This window comes from Lepisosteus oculatus, chromosome 5 (genome assembly GCF_040954835.1).
Source record: "Lepisosteus oculatus isolate fLepOcu1 chromosome 5, fLepOcu1.hap2, whole genome shotgun sequence".
Lineage (NCBI taxonomy): Eukaryota > Metazoa > Chordata > Actinopteri > Semionotiformes > Lepisosteidae > Lepisosteus > Lepisosteus oculatus.
This window is the reverse complement of record NC_090700.1, coordinates 10,317,529-10,336,011: the sequence shown is the minus strand read 5'-3', so window position 1 is coordinate 10,336,011 and position 18,483 is coordinate 10,317,529.

Genomic DNA, 18,483 nt, shown 5'->3' with positions numbered 1-18,483 from the left:
AACTCCATTAGTGAGACGGAAGAAATGTGCTCTTGGTGAAGTGCGTCTTTCATTTTGGACAACGGAAAATTTAAAGCTTTTGTTTATTCTGTTCTTATGGTGGAAAAAAAGAAAAGGCAAAAAGTCCATAAACAGTATAAATTCGGGTGCCAACAAAAAATCGGATAAGGATTTACATCGGATTTTCATTTACATTTACAAAAAAAGTAGTTCTGTCTTGATTTAAACATTGCGAATTGAGAATAGGACACACGTCTTGATAAAATTAAATTGTATGTACTGTAAGAGATTAAAGAATAATTATTTTTGGTATTTAGTGAATGTAAAATAAAACCCAATAGATTTCTTGTGAATTAACAAATGGTTTATGTTGGGCTTCATTTTCTGTGTTTTACTTGATAACAGTCCAGGTGCTATAAATTCATTTTGGTGCTATGAAATCTGTGCTGTGTTTATATTGTTTTTTGAGAATGAAATAAAATCATGGTGTATTGCCGGGGAATGATATGACTGGAAGTTTAGAGCAATTATGTGGAGAGCACTAGTGTCATTTTTGACTTATTTATCATGAAGAAAGGAGAAATGCCTTTATTGACTGAATCTGATCAGTAATGCTGCATCTTCCTGAGCCTGGAAAAACATTACAATGATGGGTTTACAGCTGGAAACAGCAATCAAGTGTGATGGTTTTCATTTGTCAGGCACAGAGGATTAGAGCTTCTGAGCAAATATTTCTAAACTGGCAAAGCTGCAGTACGGTATAAACTCTGTGAATTGCTATATATTTTAATTGTTATATCATGTTTTGTTGGGTTTACTTCAAAGAAGATCGGAACTACTTGGGAGCATTGAGTATATTTGCTTTAGTTTTTATTTAAGATATTTTTATTTAAGAGATTTTCTTTATAAAAGTTTGGTAAAAACAACTGGATTTGTGATATGTTTAGATGGAAAGAAAAGAAAGGAAGAGTGAGAAAGAATGATAATGCTGTCCATGGTTAGACATTAGTTTAGTTAAAACAAACCTACAGTAACAGCTCACTTGTCTGCTTTAGAGTCACCCATCGTGACTACTGTCTACTTTCTGTGCTACTGTCTTTGCTTCTAAACCCATTCCTTCTACCAGAGTTTTCTAAGAGTGTGAATTAGTGTTTCATTCCACTCAGTTTCTTCTAGTTGCAAGAAGAGAAGATTAAAGCTCAAGGCATCTTTTTCCAGCTGATTTTCATCTGCAGATTCTGTAGAATAGCTTTTCTATCAATTTTAACAGCAAAATAAAAATTCTGATGCTGCTTCTTCCTAATTGCTTAGAAGTTTAATCATCAAAGTCTTTCTGAGATTTGATTCATCTGTACAGTATCTCAGCTTGTGGATCTTTTAGATTTTTGATTTTTCAGAACTAAAACGTCAGTATTGCGCTGGTATTTACAAATGTGAGCCAGAAGCACACTTCAGTAGACAAGCGGATAGGAAATAATTGATTGTAATTTCTTCTCCACTGTTAAGCTGCACTGTAAAATCTATGCCTGCCTCCTCATAGTTAAGTGAGTACCAGGTTTCACATATACTGGGAATGTTTCCTCAGAAACATGATTGATTCAAAGCTGCTATCAACAAGTCACTTGAAAAACAGAAAAGGAAAAGGATGTCATGCCATGATAGCAATTTCAGAATTGTGAATAATATGTAATTATCTATTTTACCTGTCTTTTCCATTTTTCCAATACATGCCCACATTTTCATGCCTTTTCCTTTGTCAAAATAGTCTTTGTACAGCAAAATAGTCTTTGTACAGTGAGCTACAGTATGTGTACAGGTATATATACTGTATAGTTGCAAAATCAGTTGAGTTAGATCTTTCTAAATACCTCTTGCTTAATTTTATCCACTTCCCACTTTCTGGTTGTTTTTGTTTTGAGATTTTTTATTCTTTGAATGGAGGATCCACTTCACTTTCAAACCAGGGGATAGATTCAGCATTTATTGTGAAGTGCTCTTGAATCTTCTGTAGAGGGGCTCCACTATCCATAATTATTGCACCAAAATGTGAAATTAATTAAACCATCAAGAATCTCACTATTGAATTGCATGCTCAACCCAGATTTTCGCATTGCTTATTATACTGAAAAGCAAAACTTTTTTGCATATACTGTGTATTGAAACTGTATAGCATAATTGACCAAACCAAAATATGAACTTCTGCTCGTTCTTTCTTAACTACCACACTGATGCAGCTCCCCATTGATTGAAACAAAAATATAATGCCAATCATTATAGTGAACTTTATGACTATGGGCCGGGACAATTTCTCTTGATATGCCTTGATACAGTATAATGTTTGAGTAGGGGGCTCTCAATTGATATGAGTGCTCATGATAAGCTTCACTGTCCTGGGACTTTTGAAGATACTACTGTATGTTGTGTTTTCTGTTGGAGATAGAAAGTTTCACTTCCTGCTGTACAATTACACTTCTGGGAGCACAAATGCCTTAGGCATTTAGAGACATTTTGGTTTCCCTTTATTGCACTGTTATGATGAGGAGGTTCTTCACCAGCACTGTTCTGGAAAATGCCAAGGGAGTCTGCTTCATTTGTGATGTCATGGCTGGTTAGTTTCAGGTCAGGCCGTTCATATGGCTTCTTGTTGGAGATGACCTCCAGCTCAGCATTTCTGGTGAGCCATTTCTCATGGGCTTCTGTGGGAAAGTACACACTGATATCTGGTTTGAGTACTCACTCATGGGCAAAGACTGCTGACGTTCTGTGGAGTGATAGTGTCTGTTGACCAACGTGCTTCAGTAGAAAGAAGTGATGGTTTTCCAACATTTCAGGATGAATATTTTTTCAGGGTTTTAAAGGAAAACAATAAGGAAAACGGTAGTGTAGTGGTTAGTATTGCTGCCTGGCAGCACTGGGGCCCTGGGTTCATATCAGGTCTTGGGGTCATACTGTATGTGTGGTGTCTCTATATGAGTTCCCTGTGTCCAGATGAGTTTCCTCTATGTGCTCCAGTTTCCACCCACAGTCCAAAAACATACTGGTACTGTAAGTTAGTTGGCTTCTGGGACAATTGGCCCTAGTGTGACTGTGTGCATGTTTGTGTGTGTGCCCTGTGATGGACTGGTGTTCTGTTTGTGTCACAACTTACACCCATTGCTTGCTGGGAAAGGTTCCAGCTCCCCCATAGCCCTGATTTGTTAGAAGCAGTTAGGGAATGTCGGCTGGAATGGCCAAAAAAAACTATAGCAGTAACATGTTTCTGATTGAGAAACACAGGTCCTGGTCTGGAGGCAGATGAAGCAAGAGGCATAGACTTATAGGACATTTCTGAAATTAGTGGGTTTGCAATGCAGTTACAGTATGTAGCCCAAGGCAGGGTGATAAGTCTAGAATAGAAGAGAGTTTCACTCAGCCTCCAATTTGATTAATTGTGAATGAAATTCAAACCACATTTTGAATAATGGACACTAATTAATAGAACTTAGTGTGGTTTTATTTCTGTCTCGGATCTACATTAAATAACTGAGCAAATAGTTTTTTTCAACCTATTAAATACTGATATATGGTGTCACGTTTAAATCCGTATTGTTACAAAATTGAATTTGCCAGCAGTTCAGGTTTTTAAAGACTCACAGAATCCCCTTTGGCAAATTAGAGTGCAGCTTAAAACAGAAAATTGCAATTCAAGTACTTTTTAATGAAGATAATTAAGCCTATTTGGGTTTAATGTAGAGCTACTGTATACCTTATAAGTATGCATTGCAGCAAGTTGCTGACAAATTATATATATGATAGAATTAATGTAATTGAGATACTTTCATAATGTTAAATAAGATTTAAGACAGATGAAAGCATGCATTCTTTGTAGCTTTGGGTGACTGAAGCTCTGTCATTTTGATCTTACATTAATCACATAGCAGTTCAGACTCTAGCATTATTATCTAAGTAATAGGAAATATATTCAGAATCATTTCTGCTGCTGCAGAAAATATCTGTATTAAACATCCATCACCTACTACTTACTTCTGCTTAATTTTACCATCTTTTTAAAAGACGTACTTGTATTAACATACCAGTATACACTCTAGGTACAGTAGCATACTGTGTGACTCTTGTACCTGTGTGACTCTAGGAATATTACAATTGTATTTATAAGGCTATTATATTATAGTATTTTATTTCAGTTTATCGTCCTTCCCTGGGCATGAATACACTACAGTGAAAACTTCTGTTGCAACCTCTCTAGGCCTGCTGTTTCCATGATTACACAGAGGTGGAAACAAAATGGCATATTTGTCTTGAACCAAACACGTACTGTATGTGTTTTTAGGTGTACTGAATATGTTTTGTCAATCGTTCCAACAATGGGTTTCATATCTGATGATGATGATAATAATAATAAAAAATACCCAACCCTATTTGGGAACAAGTAAAGGAGAAGGCACCTAAAGAAGGCTCCACAGCCAAAATGTTGTGTTTCTTTTCTTCTCTTTTCAGCATAGAATAAACCTTGTACTTGTTCCTTTGCAGCCTACACATGCCGACACAGCTACCTACATGAACCACAGTACTTCAACTCCCTATGTGTTTGTGACGACTAATTGAAGTGGGGTTCTGTTCATGTATTTCAGAAACACTGTTTTAACATATACAGTATAATGTCTATGTAGTAATTAAAGGGTATATTAAGATAAATTGGCATACTTGCCTTCCTCATGAGTTCTTCTTTTGGGACAGTTCTAAGCTGCATATTCCTTCTGTGGTTTCCCATACCACATTGTGTTACTTCCAACAATTGTAATTAAATGTCCCTGTGACATAAAAATTTTTTCCCTGGAGGTGAGCAGAATTGATGTCTTTATTCTAGGCTTTGTGTGTTGATGACAGCTCATGTCACACTACTAAGAAATGCAGTGTATCAATTTGCAATAACTAAAAACACCAGGTTATTTTTGAACATTTGTGATATTCATATTGACTAAAACCAAATGCTGTCGAATTGACCCATTTTATCACTATGGCACAACTTCAAAGAAGTTTATTTCCATGGAATTTAGACTCTTCAAGAGATCCGGTATTTAACAGTCTAATGGAACTGCTCCTCATCTTTTTAAGTTGTTAAAAGTGAAAAACAGTTGTTGATAGTGCCTTGCTGACCCTTGTAATATATCTCTACAAACCAAAGAAATAGCTTTCCGAATGACTTATCAGCTAGAATTTGCCAAGGCGGTGTTGTAGAAAATGTGAAAGTCATTTACTGTATACTAAGCTGCAGAAAGGCAAGAAGTGTGCTCTATTGGTATTATCGATATAAGCTTTTGAACGAACGTTAACACAAAGATCAAAATGTAAAATCAGTGATACTGTAGGTAATTTTTGTTGTGGCTTGCAATATTCCTTAATACTGTTCTATCAATATTAGAGAAACCGCAGTAACAGATGAAAAAAGAGTTGATGTTCCACAATAGAAAAAGTGTTCCATATTCAACTCTATGTGGCTGTAACTATGTGTGGGATACACATTTCAGATGTTTTTTGTATAGTACCACTTTGACATTGTACAGTATATCTCAATATAAGCATAGCATTCTACTATTTAAAATATATGAAATAGTAATAGAATTTATCTGTAATGAAATTCAGTATTTATTTCACTGAGTTGATCTGTATCATGTTTACTTTCTCAATTGCATTGAGAAGTGACTGACTTCACTGTCCTTGTCTTTCCTTTCTAGACAATGCTATTGCTTTTCCATTAGCAAATCAGGAACATAATGGGTAGAGTTCTGTTCAAAGTTACAGTTACTATACTGTGTAACTACAGAGCTCTTACAGTAATTCTAACATGTCATTGCACTGATTGTAACAGTCTGGATTTGTACATTATCTTTTGAGAGACTGCCGAATTATATACCTTCATCTTGTTCATCAAAGAGACAGGAATAATGCCAGAATTAAGTAAATGAGGTATGTTCATTTCACCTCATGTGTTCTATTTCTCAACCACAGCTGTAAGGTGTTGGGGCCTTCAAGTTTCTCCTATTTCATCTTACTGAGTAAAGTATAAAAACAGGTGCCAGAGGTTTGGTCTGGCTAATAAGCCACAGACCACACAGAAATCACACAGAACAGTTTAAAACCATTGAATAGGAATTTCAGCTTCTTATTCTTAAATATACATCATAAATGAACTAATGCTCCATTAAGCTAGTGTAAAATTCCATACAGTATACAGTATAATTCAGTTTTATATCCAATACATAACTTTAAGGCCAGCAGCCATATCATATCAGCAAAACCGCAGCTCTCAACTGGCAGCCCACTGAAGCTCAGCAGGGTTGAGCCTGGTCAGTACCCGGATGGGAGACCTCCTGGCAGGCTATGGTTGCTGCTGGAAGAGGTGTTAGTGGGACTAGCAGGAATTACCCATCCTGAGGTCTGTGTGGGTCCTAATGCCCCAGTATAGTGCCGGGGACACTATACCGTAGTGGGCGCCATCTCTCATATGAGACGTTAAACCGAGGTCCTGACTCTCAGTGGTCATTAAAGATCTCCAGGGCATATCTCAATAAGAGTAGGGAGTTTTCCGGGCCAAATTTCCCCCCCCTGCCTTTACTGTGGCCTCCAAATTGTCCGCATGTACTGTATGATTGGCTTGCACTTGCTCTGCGATGGACTGGCGTTCTGCCCAGGGGGTACCCTGCCTTGTGCTCATTGCTTGCCAGGTAGGCTCCAGCTTCCCACGACATTGTATGGTATAATGCGGTTTGGCAAATGACATGACTTACCTTTAAGTTAAAGGAAAGGTGCATATACCCTTTGGATAGAAATGAAGACAAGTATTTGTGATACTGCAATATTTTACAACCGATATTGTAGAATGTATTGTAACATTCCAAAGCATTGGACTTTTTTTTAAAAAGTTTTTTTATCTATTTGCATTGGTTTTTTTTTCACAGACCTTCACAAATAATGCAGTGTGAAGTAAGGTATAAAGGTGAACAAAGTGTAAAATTATTTTAACACTTTCCTGTCCAAAATATAAAACTGGGATCCGGACCAGTTAGCAGTTACTACCTGTCCCTCTCAGATCCAGAATATGTGTTTCAGTTTAACTTGTTGAAATCCATAAAAGCTTGGCAGTACCCCTTTGAAGCTTTCTTCTATAAAGGAGACCTTTAAATGAGGCCTTCAAGACAAATAAGACTGCAAGCTAATCAAAGTGCCATTTACTGGCACAGTCGCTGCCAGTAGTATATACTGTACTGTGTTTGATTTCATTTGAGTATGTTCTGGCTCAGAGGTGACGTGAAAGCAAGACTGTCCTTTGAAGAGTAGGAGGGCAATTTAATCTTTGTGATTTACATGGCTTTAAAGGGCTGACATTCTAAAGAATCAGTCCATGTAGACTCTGAGCTCCCACATCTGCAATTAGTCACTTAATTCTCTGTGACCTAAAAAGGTGTTAGCCCTTTTCAGACATTATGGTTTTATCTTACCTCTGTCTTATTTTTCTCCATTTTTTGCGCACAGTGCTAGCTTCAAAGATTAATCTTTAAGGCTAAAAGAATGTGTGATGATTATTTTTCCTTATTGACCTGAATTTTCCTGACTGACCTCTCAGCAACAGATTTAAAATTGAGATTCCCTAGGGAAGCAATGAGAATTTTTCAGAATGTTCTAGGACTATTGTTTTTTGTATGCTAGAGATCAGCACTAAATGTAATATATTGTAATACACTAATAGAGACCTTTTCATATTGAGATACATAAGAACAGTGAATAATAGCAAAAGGCCCTTCAGCCTATCTATGTTCTAATGTAGTGCAGTTGTGTATGTACATGTAATTCTTAGAAACAGTTGTGTCCTCCAAATAAAGTATCTGCAAAGTGAGAACTCTTGAGCATTTAATTTTAGTTAGTAATCGCAAAGTTCCCATGACATTATGTTACATTAAGGAGCCATTTACAGCTGCACTGAGAAATGAAGTTGGCAGATGCTGTTTAAATTAGCTGCCTGTCAGAAACTGTAACAAATAGAGGTTTTAAATTAGAATGTTACTCAAGGCGTACTGGCAGATGCTGGTGACCTTTTGTTTTCAGGGGAAAATACCTGATTTATATATGTTTTTCAGTCAGCCAAATGTAAATTTGAAATTCGTACTCGCCATTTGTACAGTTTGTGCATTTATGTTTAGTATGCAAAAAACACACTAATTGCAGAGGCGATATATTCAAGTAGATTATCCGTTTCTTCAATAAAACTAAAAAAAACTAAAACTAAAAACATGAAACAAGAATTTGAATTGGAACCTTGGAAACTCCCCTCCAGACACACAGTTTTTTCTTGTAAATAAAAAATTCCTGTGAAATCATTTTTCACCAGCCCCTAAAGAGGTTTATACTGTACAAAATCACCAACAACAAATTACATAGTATACACACTTGCATGTGTATAGTATATAATATAAAAAGGCAATCCAATTTAACTCAAGAAAGATCAAAAGCAATTGCAGTTTTCTTTTTAAAAATATTTTATAAATATGATCCCCTGAATACTGTGTGGGGTGATTAATGAAATCATTCAGTATTTAAATGATAGTCCAAATTTGTTATGTATTGTGAAGTGGGATACATTTAGAAGTGAAGAGAAACAAAGCAAAAGTGTTATACTATGAGCAGAACAGCCTCCCTACCCTTAGAGGAATGATGGAATGAGGTATGATGAGGGCTATTCACAATTCTGCATTCTGAGGGTCGCCACTGCTTTTCCAAATTATTGGATCTTCCTAGTTTAACACAAAGCAGGTTCTGTGATTTAAACAATAAACATTTTTTATTGCATGTTGTATTTGTTTAAGCAAGGAACTACAAATCACAATAGAAGCCTCTTTGGCTTATTAATAAAATAGAAGCACTCCAGCCTGTGCTTTTTTGCATGATAGATTACAATGGCATCTATATGACAAATCATGATGACAATCCACATGATATATGCATGACAGACAGAAATGTGCACTGAGTTCTCAGTGAAATTTACAGTATATGCTGTACTGTATATATTTTATAGTGGCTTCAGGAGATTGATATACACTTGGTGATTGCGCCAATAAATTAAAACAGGGTTGTAGTTATAAATTAATACCGAAATCTTGGATTGTGATCTCTGCCATAGAAGTTAGCACAGACTGTTTCAAAGCCATTTTAAGTATCTTTTGCACTAAAATGTTCCTCAGTCACCTTAGGGATCAGTTTTACAAGAGACAGCTTTAGAGTCACTGTTTAATAAAAAATCTGTAATTATCTTGGAAGAATTTTAACACTCAGCTGCACATCCTTAGAGACAGGTGTCAGTGTAAAGCAGGTGACATTTTTATTATTTCCTTTTACTGGCATCACTTAGTCTCCTGGGTGAACACACTTCTTTTTGCTTGCCACACAAAGAGTAGAAATACACCCTTTAATAACCTAGGATTTAATTTTTCTCATTGCAAATTCTTGTACTTGAAGGAAGCACGATTCCCAAAACTTTCAGCAGTAGCATGTCCATCTGTGTAGTCCCATAAACTGAAATGGTCACAGAAAACAGGAGCACCAAAGCCATTCCACTCCCAGGCACATAATGAAATGGGGAGCCCAACTGCCTTTCTCCCGGGAGAAGTGCCATAGTAAAATAAAATAAATAATGGATTTGCAAATTGGGCACTAAATAAGACACTGACAAACTGAAGATAATGAGTCCATTGACATTTATCTTATCCCACTGCATTTCACAGGAGGCCAAGAGTTGTGTTTTTCATCATTGCCCAATCCAGTACCGCGTAATCATATACAGTATATCAAAAGGTGGGTTTTTGGATAAAATGTACCAAACCAGTCATTACTTGTGGTTTGGACACTAAATCGTAATAGAGTTTTGTGCAGGGATCTCAAATTCCAAATCCGAAGGGTCTAATATGGAATTTCTTCCACCCATGTTCTCAATACTTTTCAATTCAATTTTACTTCACTCTCTGCAGACAAAATATGCTTTTGAAACAAACTGGATATACGCATAACAGTGTTAAGGTGGCATTTGTCCTTGTGTGGAATTCAAACAAGTTTTAAAATGAGCTGAAATTAAATTTTAGGGAAAAATAGAGTACAAACAGTCTGAGAGCTCATATTATGAATTTTTTCAGTACTTGGGCTTGGTAATAGTACAAGGAGCTACTGTAGAATCCCCCCCAAAATTTAACCCCAACCCTTAAACTAACAGAACTATATTTTAATTATGTATGTTTTTGACCTACAGTACATGTAGCTTGATCCAAACCCCAGTTCACAAAATTCTTGATTGTATGCATTGTACGTATTTGTAGAGTATTTTAGTACAGTATATGTCAATATTATATGCTAACTAGATTTTTTATTTTTAAAGTAGGTATATTATAGAGCCTGAATTGCATTCTGGTCCTACCTTGAGATTATTTCCTTGCACAGTTTTACAAAGAATAGCCAGTAGGCCATATCATGGTCATACCAAGTTTCAATGTCTGGAACTCATGCTCTCTTATTTTATGCACTCAAATGACAAAGGTAAATTTAGTTTTGTTCAATTAATTGTATTTCTACCTCTAATCCTAGCTCTATCCAACCACAGGCTGTAAACTTACTAGTAATCTAAACATTGGATTTCATTTCAAACACTAAATGAACCAAAAGATACAAAAAATGAATTTCTACCATTTAAAATATGCTACTAATAGTGTTAATAGTGACCTTCAGTCTCTTACACAGTATTCTTTTTATGATTTTTTTTTTCAATTAAGATAAGTTACAAGTTTAGTAAAGCTTTCTGAAGTCAAGCTTTCTGACAGTGGTTGTTTTAGGGCTGTGCAAGGTTTAGAGTTCCCTTTAAAGACACAAATCTGACTAAATTATATTTTCATTGTAAAGGGGGCTAAATTTACATCTAATCTGATCCTACCTTGGTACTGTATATCTTTTTGGGGGGGCTTATATTTTGAGCATATTCATTATTAGGCCTACCAAGGAACAGAAACAAAGTTTAGGCCCATGGCAAAATTAAAGTCTAAGACGATTCAAAACCACACTGTCTCTTCATTTAAACATTTAAAACAGAACTGTAACATTGTAACTCATTGAATTTTCAGGCAATTTGCAATACTCCCTGGTACTTTAGGCTACATGGCAACAGTATGGAATTTGCCTAGCAACCAATAGGCCTTTCATGAATTATAAAACCTCAAATTTTGATTAAGAAAATTATATATATTATTTCTTTTTAGGAAAAGGGTGTAAACATTTAATGATGTAACATACTGCAAAAACTACAGAAGACAAACATTTTTTTTAAATTATGTCATATTTTTAAATCATGTTTAAAAAATCTTATTGAGATCAAAACCAAGGACTGAAGAGTAAGTAGGATGTATTGAATTACTGTATGCAGTTGTACAGTGTACAATGATGTAATATGTACTTTTGACCTCAATCCGTTAAATGATACCAGAGTTAATAATATACAATGTTCCCACCAAAGGAATGGTATTGCATTCTTTGTGTCATTTTTTATTGAGAACTTACAGTATTGTGTGTCTTCTAGTACCAGAAAATTTAAATGTGTATATTCATCTGTTCAAGAACCTGATGAATATACAGGCCAGAAACTGAGAATTGAGCATTTTATGAAAATCATGCAAACTGTAGATAGATATCACCTCCTTACATTTTATTGCATCTGGGCTTTTGTTTTCTCATAATTTGTCGATTTAAAAAAAGTGGCAATAATATCCTAGAGGCAAGGACAACTTTTAATTGTAATGTTTGTTTCATTGCTTTTACTGTATTCAATTGAGGTCACACATTTCAGCAACTGACTGGAGAAATGTTTTACAAGCCAGTGAGAATTTTGGAATTTTTTGCAGAAAGCAATTACCCAGAAAAATAGTAAATAGCCTGGCCACTACTACTATATGATAATAAAAGCATGTATTGAGTGCTATATTGTATCTTATCTCATTTGGGCCTGCCATAACAAATGAGGAAGGTAATTTTTGCCAAATGTAATTAATTCTTTTTGACGAAGTATTGAAACCCTTTGGTTATATGCACAGTGAATAACATACAGTAAATCTAATTTTAATGCAAATTAAGTATTATTTTGCTTTCAAAAAGAAAACAGGTAAAAAAATCAAAAAGTTATCCAAAATATATTATTCACTAAACGTGGTATACATAAATGGTCAAATAAAAGAAGAAAAATAAATGTGTCATCATGTGCTTCACACAGACAGACACAGTGAATGCGTGATGAGGCTGGAGAACATTCTTTGAATCATGTTAACAAGCTTTTCCAAATAGTTCACTAATTACAAAGCAGTTCAGCACTGGGTTTCCCATTGTCCTAACAGTGTATAGTGATATAAACTGCAAATGCCTCATGAATGTTAAAATGCTCCAAACAAGTTGGTGGCAGTTCGTACACCACGTCTTCCACAGCAATTAGATTCTTAGGGTATTCCCACAAGGTTACTTGTTTGGGTTTTGTGATTTTAGCATTCCATTAGACTCTTCACACTTCAAAGGTTATCAGTACTATGTCTAGTTACTGTGTCCAAATTAAAAAAAAGTGAACTACAGTGCCTTGTACTGTATGTTACACAGCTTCAACTGAGATTGTTATCTGTTTGTAGTGGAAGGGCAGAAGAGCTACCGTCTTTTAAATTCACACCATGTTTTAGAGTGCCTCACCACATTTGCCAATGCTATCCAATTCCAGGTAAATCAGATGACAGATTTTAAAGAGCAGGCGATCAAAGAAGCATTAAGAAAATAGCAAAGCACCCTGGAGTGACTGAGCAGGAGAGAAGCTCTGATGGAAATGTCTGTGTATACTGTACTATATATACTCCCTTAAAAGTGCTTTCTGGGGCCTCTGTGAAAGGACCACCATGCATGGTGTTTGCTAATCTCCTGTGGGATTATCGCTTAATCTGTCAAGTAATAATCCTTCTGTGTCTGGAGCAAATCTGAAGAGTCTTAGATATTACAGGTCTAATGTTGAGAGGTCTTTCTCACAATGTATAAAGACATTTTTCTCTTATGAAGAAAAAATACCTGTTGAGGGATGTCTCATGCTGCACAAGCGCAATAGAATGACAACCACCTCCTGTGTCAGGTCTCTCACCCCAGCTGACAGACAGAATGGCAGTTGTGTTGGAAAATAGCTGTGACACCGTGAGAAATATTACAAATCAATTTGAAATGACCATGCAGAAGATGGCAAATTGTAACAAACAACAAATTATTATTTGTTTTTATTCTAAGATTGCTAAAGTATTTTTGTGTGAGTGTTTGCAATAGCTGACAAATTATACATAATACTGTATATACATACTGTATGTATGCATAAAGTAAATTCAAATGTTTCTATGGGTTTATGATTTGCTTACCTCAAAGAACAGTTGCCATATAATAGCTGTATTTTTTCAAGCTTTCTTGTCTACTTATTTTAGTTTACAGTGAAGCTATTATCCTTTATCTGTTTGTTTGCCCTTAGGGCATAATTATCTCTATTCAAATAGGAGATATCTGTACAGTATGTTGCAGTATAGTAGCATAAATTATGTTCGTAAAGCACTTGACAAAACCATTACCATATCTTCTACTTCCAGCTGAAATATGATCTTTTTTATTTCCAAGATCATTTTCAACATTCATGAATTCATTACCAGAAAGTCAGTTGTCCTGGTGAGGGTCATCGGCACCTAAAGTGACACTTGTTTTCTATGGTATTTTGCAGTGCATAAGATGTCAATCAAGTATAAGCATTGCCTACTTCCCTGAAGGAGAAAGCTTTATCAGTTCATTACATTAATTACAAAGATGGTCGTTGTTTTCTTTCTTAGAAAATATTGGCTATGATATAAGTTAAGGGCAAGAATGTGTTGAAGAGTTATTGATAGTTTTACATTTGTAATTTTGGTTACTAAGCAATGGAAATCAACATTAATATTTAAAATGAATATAACATGCATTTCTCATCACATATAATGTTTTCTCTTGCACTGCCCGGGGTTACAGACTTTCTGTTATCGCACTGCTTTGCTTTCTGATTCCTTGAATGGTTTGCCTTATTGCAAACTGCTGTCACATGCTTTCAGTTTGGATGGTTATATTTTGCTTGTACATTTACATGTTTCTACTGTGTAGTAAATCATCATAAGTGGTTATATGGCTACAAGCAGAACTGAGATCCAGTAAGGAGATTCTCGAGTACAAGCCAATCTTTATGAAAAAGGCTGTTTGATTTGTCAACACAATTACAGTTTCATCTCTATTGGAACTAAAAGCTTTGGCATTTCAGTGCAGTGTGACCTCATTTTAACTAGGCCAATGTAGTGAGAGTGAGAAGAATACCAGACTTGTAAGGTCAGAGAAGAGGCATAATAAACCAATGCATTTTAAAGTAAAAGGAATGAAGTATCTTTTTTCACTGGTAAAATGAGAAGCTACAAACCCCTCTTACAACATTAAACAAATCTTATTTTTTTCTGCTGAATTTTAACGTAAAAATAAGATTCAAATTATTATAGAAGGCCAAGAATGTAACTAGGATGCGACAAGGAAATTATCAAGTAGACACAGACAGAGTCTTGATGCCTTTGAAAGAAAAAAAAACACTAGGCACGGGTCTTTGAAAGGCAGTTTAATTAAAAACATAATTTTAAAAAGAGAAACATTATTGTGTATTTAGATGGCATATTACATAGACATTGACCTTCATCATCAAACCTCTGGACATCTGTCTGCTCCCAGATGGATACTATATCTGGGATATACCAGAATATTACGTTTTACAGCTACAGTTATTACTCTTACCTGTCACTTCTTTTCTCTGCTTAAAAACAACAGCTTGTAATACCTAATGAGCTCTGAAAAAAAAATAGAGATTCTTAAAATATTTCAGACTTAGAAACAATGCCTCATAATGCCTAAAAACAAGAAGTCAATGCCTCTAATTATTAAACTCAACTTTGCTTGAATTAAACCATGAAGCCAATTGATTAGCAAGCTGTAACTTGAGGAAGATGTCCAGTACAAACATACAATCATGACATAACTGGATCGATAGCTTCTACCAAATGAAGAAGACTTTTATACTTTATATTGATATGATTCTTTATATTTCTTATATAATAAAATATTAAATGATACTTTTATATTATGGGCAATGAGATAAGGCAGATTTTCTGGTTTTAATGGCCTTTGTAACCCTAAAAAAAGGATTTTACTGTTCCCTTTTACAGTACTAGACAGTCAAGAGGCTCTGAGAACCCAGGCTTCTCACTAGTGTGACATTAATAGGAATTGCTTTTGTCAGCCTCTCTACCTCCATTTAATCGGCTTGAAAAAATTCTGAAGAAAAAAATACATGGAAAGTGAGAAAGAAGGTGACTAAATCACAATGTATAAAACATAAAGTAAGGCAGTTGCCAAGACTACCTTATATTAAACTAGTTTCTGCTCTTGTATCATTTTACTACTTTAGAGGATTGCAAACCTATTCAATTTGTTCCATATTTTTTTTTAATATAATCAACATAAATAAGCGTTTAAGGTAGAGTTTATCTTCGGTTTTATAAAGAGACACAACATATCTTTGAAGGAAGCAGTGCTGAATGCTCAGTTCTTTATCTTCTCCGTTTTGACTTTTGACAGATTGACATTCAGCAGTGGTTTTGAATTGTGTCACCTCAGCACACAGCATTCACAGAGCCTATCACATTTTTTTTTTTGCTGCAAGCACACTGGCATTTCATTATCATCTGAGCTTGAGTGTTACAAGCACTTTCCAACAGCTTCTTTTGCTTCTCAAATGACTTTGTCTTACGTGTCAACAGTTGCTGTCAGATCACAGTCCTGCTAAACAAAGGAGTAAGGCAACATCTAGAAATAGAACCACTCAGTTACTTGAATCTTGAGCTCCGTTGTACTATAGAATGACAATAATAGCCACGAGTTAGGCTTTTGCAGCAGTTCTTGGGATGTAAACTGTGAAGGTTCCACTAAGTGAGCTGAGATCAACAACAATTTGCTGTTGTTTCCTTTCTTGTTGAATTACATTAAAATTGTAAAATTGTTAAAATTCTGTATCATTCTCAGGGGTTGTCCTATTTCCCCTAACCCTAACTCTAATGTTCCATAGTAAATATCATAGTAAATATTGCAACAGGAAGAACAGTTACAGTTACAGTATTGTCCTTCTGCTTTGCTTTTGGTATTTGTTTTTTGGTATTCAGGTAATACGAAAGAGAGAACCAAATGGAATCCTAAAAACGTAAAAAAACAAAACAAGATAAACAGATCATGTATAGTTCTGTGCAGATTCATGTTGGCAAGTCAGGTTAGTTTTGTTTAAGAAAGATTTTGGCTGAATCTGAAGTAATGTGAATAAGGATTTAAAAAAAGTTTCCCAAGTACCTGGGAGTGCACATTGACGATAGACTGGAATGGTCTAAGAACATCGAGGCCATTTACAAGAAGGGTCAGAGCCAACTTTACTTCTCGAAGAGGCTCAGGTCCTTCAATGTGTGTAGTGAGCTACATATGTTCTATCAGTCGGTTGTGGCGAGCGCCATTTTCTACGCAGTGGTATGCTGGGGCTCTGGGATTAGAGCCGTGGATTCTAACAAACTGAACAAGCTCATCAGAAGAGCAAACTCTTTCATTGGGTCTGACATGGACCCCCTGGAGGAGAATGGTGTCCAAACTAGAGGCCATCATGGACAACGTCTCCCATCCCCTCTATGACATGCTTGTAGAAATGAAGAGCACGTTCAGCAATAGACTGTTCCATTCACAGTGCGACAGGGAGCGCTACAGGAGGTCATTCTTGCCTTCTGCCATAAGACTGTACAACACATCCACCTTGCGTTTGGGCAGAGGCAACATTGACAGTGACCTGTTTCTGGACTGAACAGTAAACTGCTACATCTGTTCTTTCTCTGTTTCCCATTTACAACCATTTTTGTGCAATACAGTATATACCAGGGACTTGTGCAACACATTTATATTTATATTTATATTTTGCAATACAACTTTTTTTGTGTACTGCTCTGTTCTGGTTTGTTCTTTGTGTGTTCTGGACTGTGAGTAACTCTTCTTAGTGCAGTTCTCACTATACTGATTGTATTGTATATATTGTATTATTATTGTTGTATCATTCATTACACTGTTGCTGTGTTAAGCTGCTGTTGCACTGCAATTTCCCTCACGGGATCAATAAAGTATCTATCTAATTATTGTGCGAACCGTGGGAAATTGAAAGCTCCATGCATAGGTCACTAGGGCTGCTTGTTCCAGTCCCCAGGCAGGGAAATTATTACAATGTGGTGTCAGGGCACACAACAATCCGTACAGACACGTGCGTAGACTTGAGAGAGAGCAATTGGTTAAGGCGTTATCATCTGTTCTTAATTCATAACCATTTTACAGCTGATCTTCAGCGCTTTTCTGAATCTACAATCAAATCAGTTTTTTATTGTTCTCAAAAGATTATTTAAAGAATTCAGTAGAATCATCCATACTGTATGTGGGTGGACACGTGTACAGGAAAAATTGCATGGCATTGACTTAATTGCAGTTATAAGCAGCGTCATGTTTTCATTTGTAATCATAATGTGGCATATGATTAGGAATCTCCTGCCTGTACTTCGCATTTTTGTAATCTAACTTGTTTATAATGAGCTGAAGTGATGTACATGAGAGATGCCAGAGCCTCTCTTGCCTTCTAAGTGAAAGATTATGTTATGTGAATGCTATTCTAAAAACCAATTACTGAAAAGAAGAGGTGGAAGCTATAAAACTATATGGATATTAAACCTGGATGAATTGACTGTCCTATTGAGTCTCACAGGAAAAATAATTTTAAAATTTCAAGAGAACGATAGCTTTGGGCCTATCAATAGGTGTTGGCTTGATGTATCAAGTACCTTCACCCCCATTTACAAGAGAATTAGGTTTTACTCCATGTTACAGGATAGTGGGTGGATGTGGGATGGGTTTTCTTATTCAGTGTCTAAAAGATACAGTACAAAAGCTATGTTACAGCACAGAAAAAAAACTATGATATAAGCATTGTATATAGTACAACTCAAGTTCTATTTTTTAGCTACTGCTCCGAATAAATGTCACAAATGTGCCAGTATGCTTTGGCTATGGTATAATATGTGTGTATTTTAAAGCATATCTACAAACAGTTTAAGGTTCTGGATAATATTAGAGGCTGGCATGCAGTTCTGGGGCCCTGGGTTCAATCATGGACCTGAGGTGCTATCTGCATGGAGTTTGCATGTTCTCCTCATGTCTTCATAGGTTTCCTCCAGGTGCTCCAGTTCCTCCCACAGTCCAAAAACATACTGCTAGGTTAATCGGCTTCTGGGGAACCTGGCTCTGGTGTGTGTGTCCGTGTGTGCA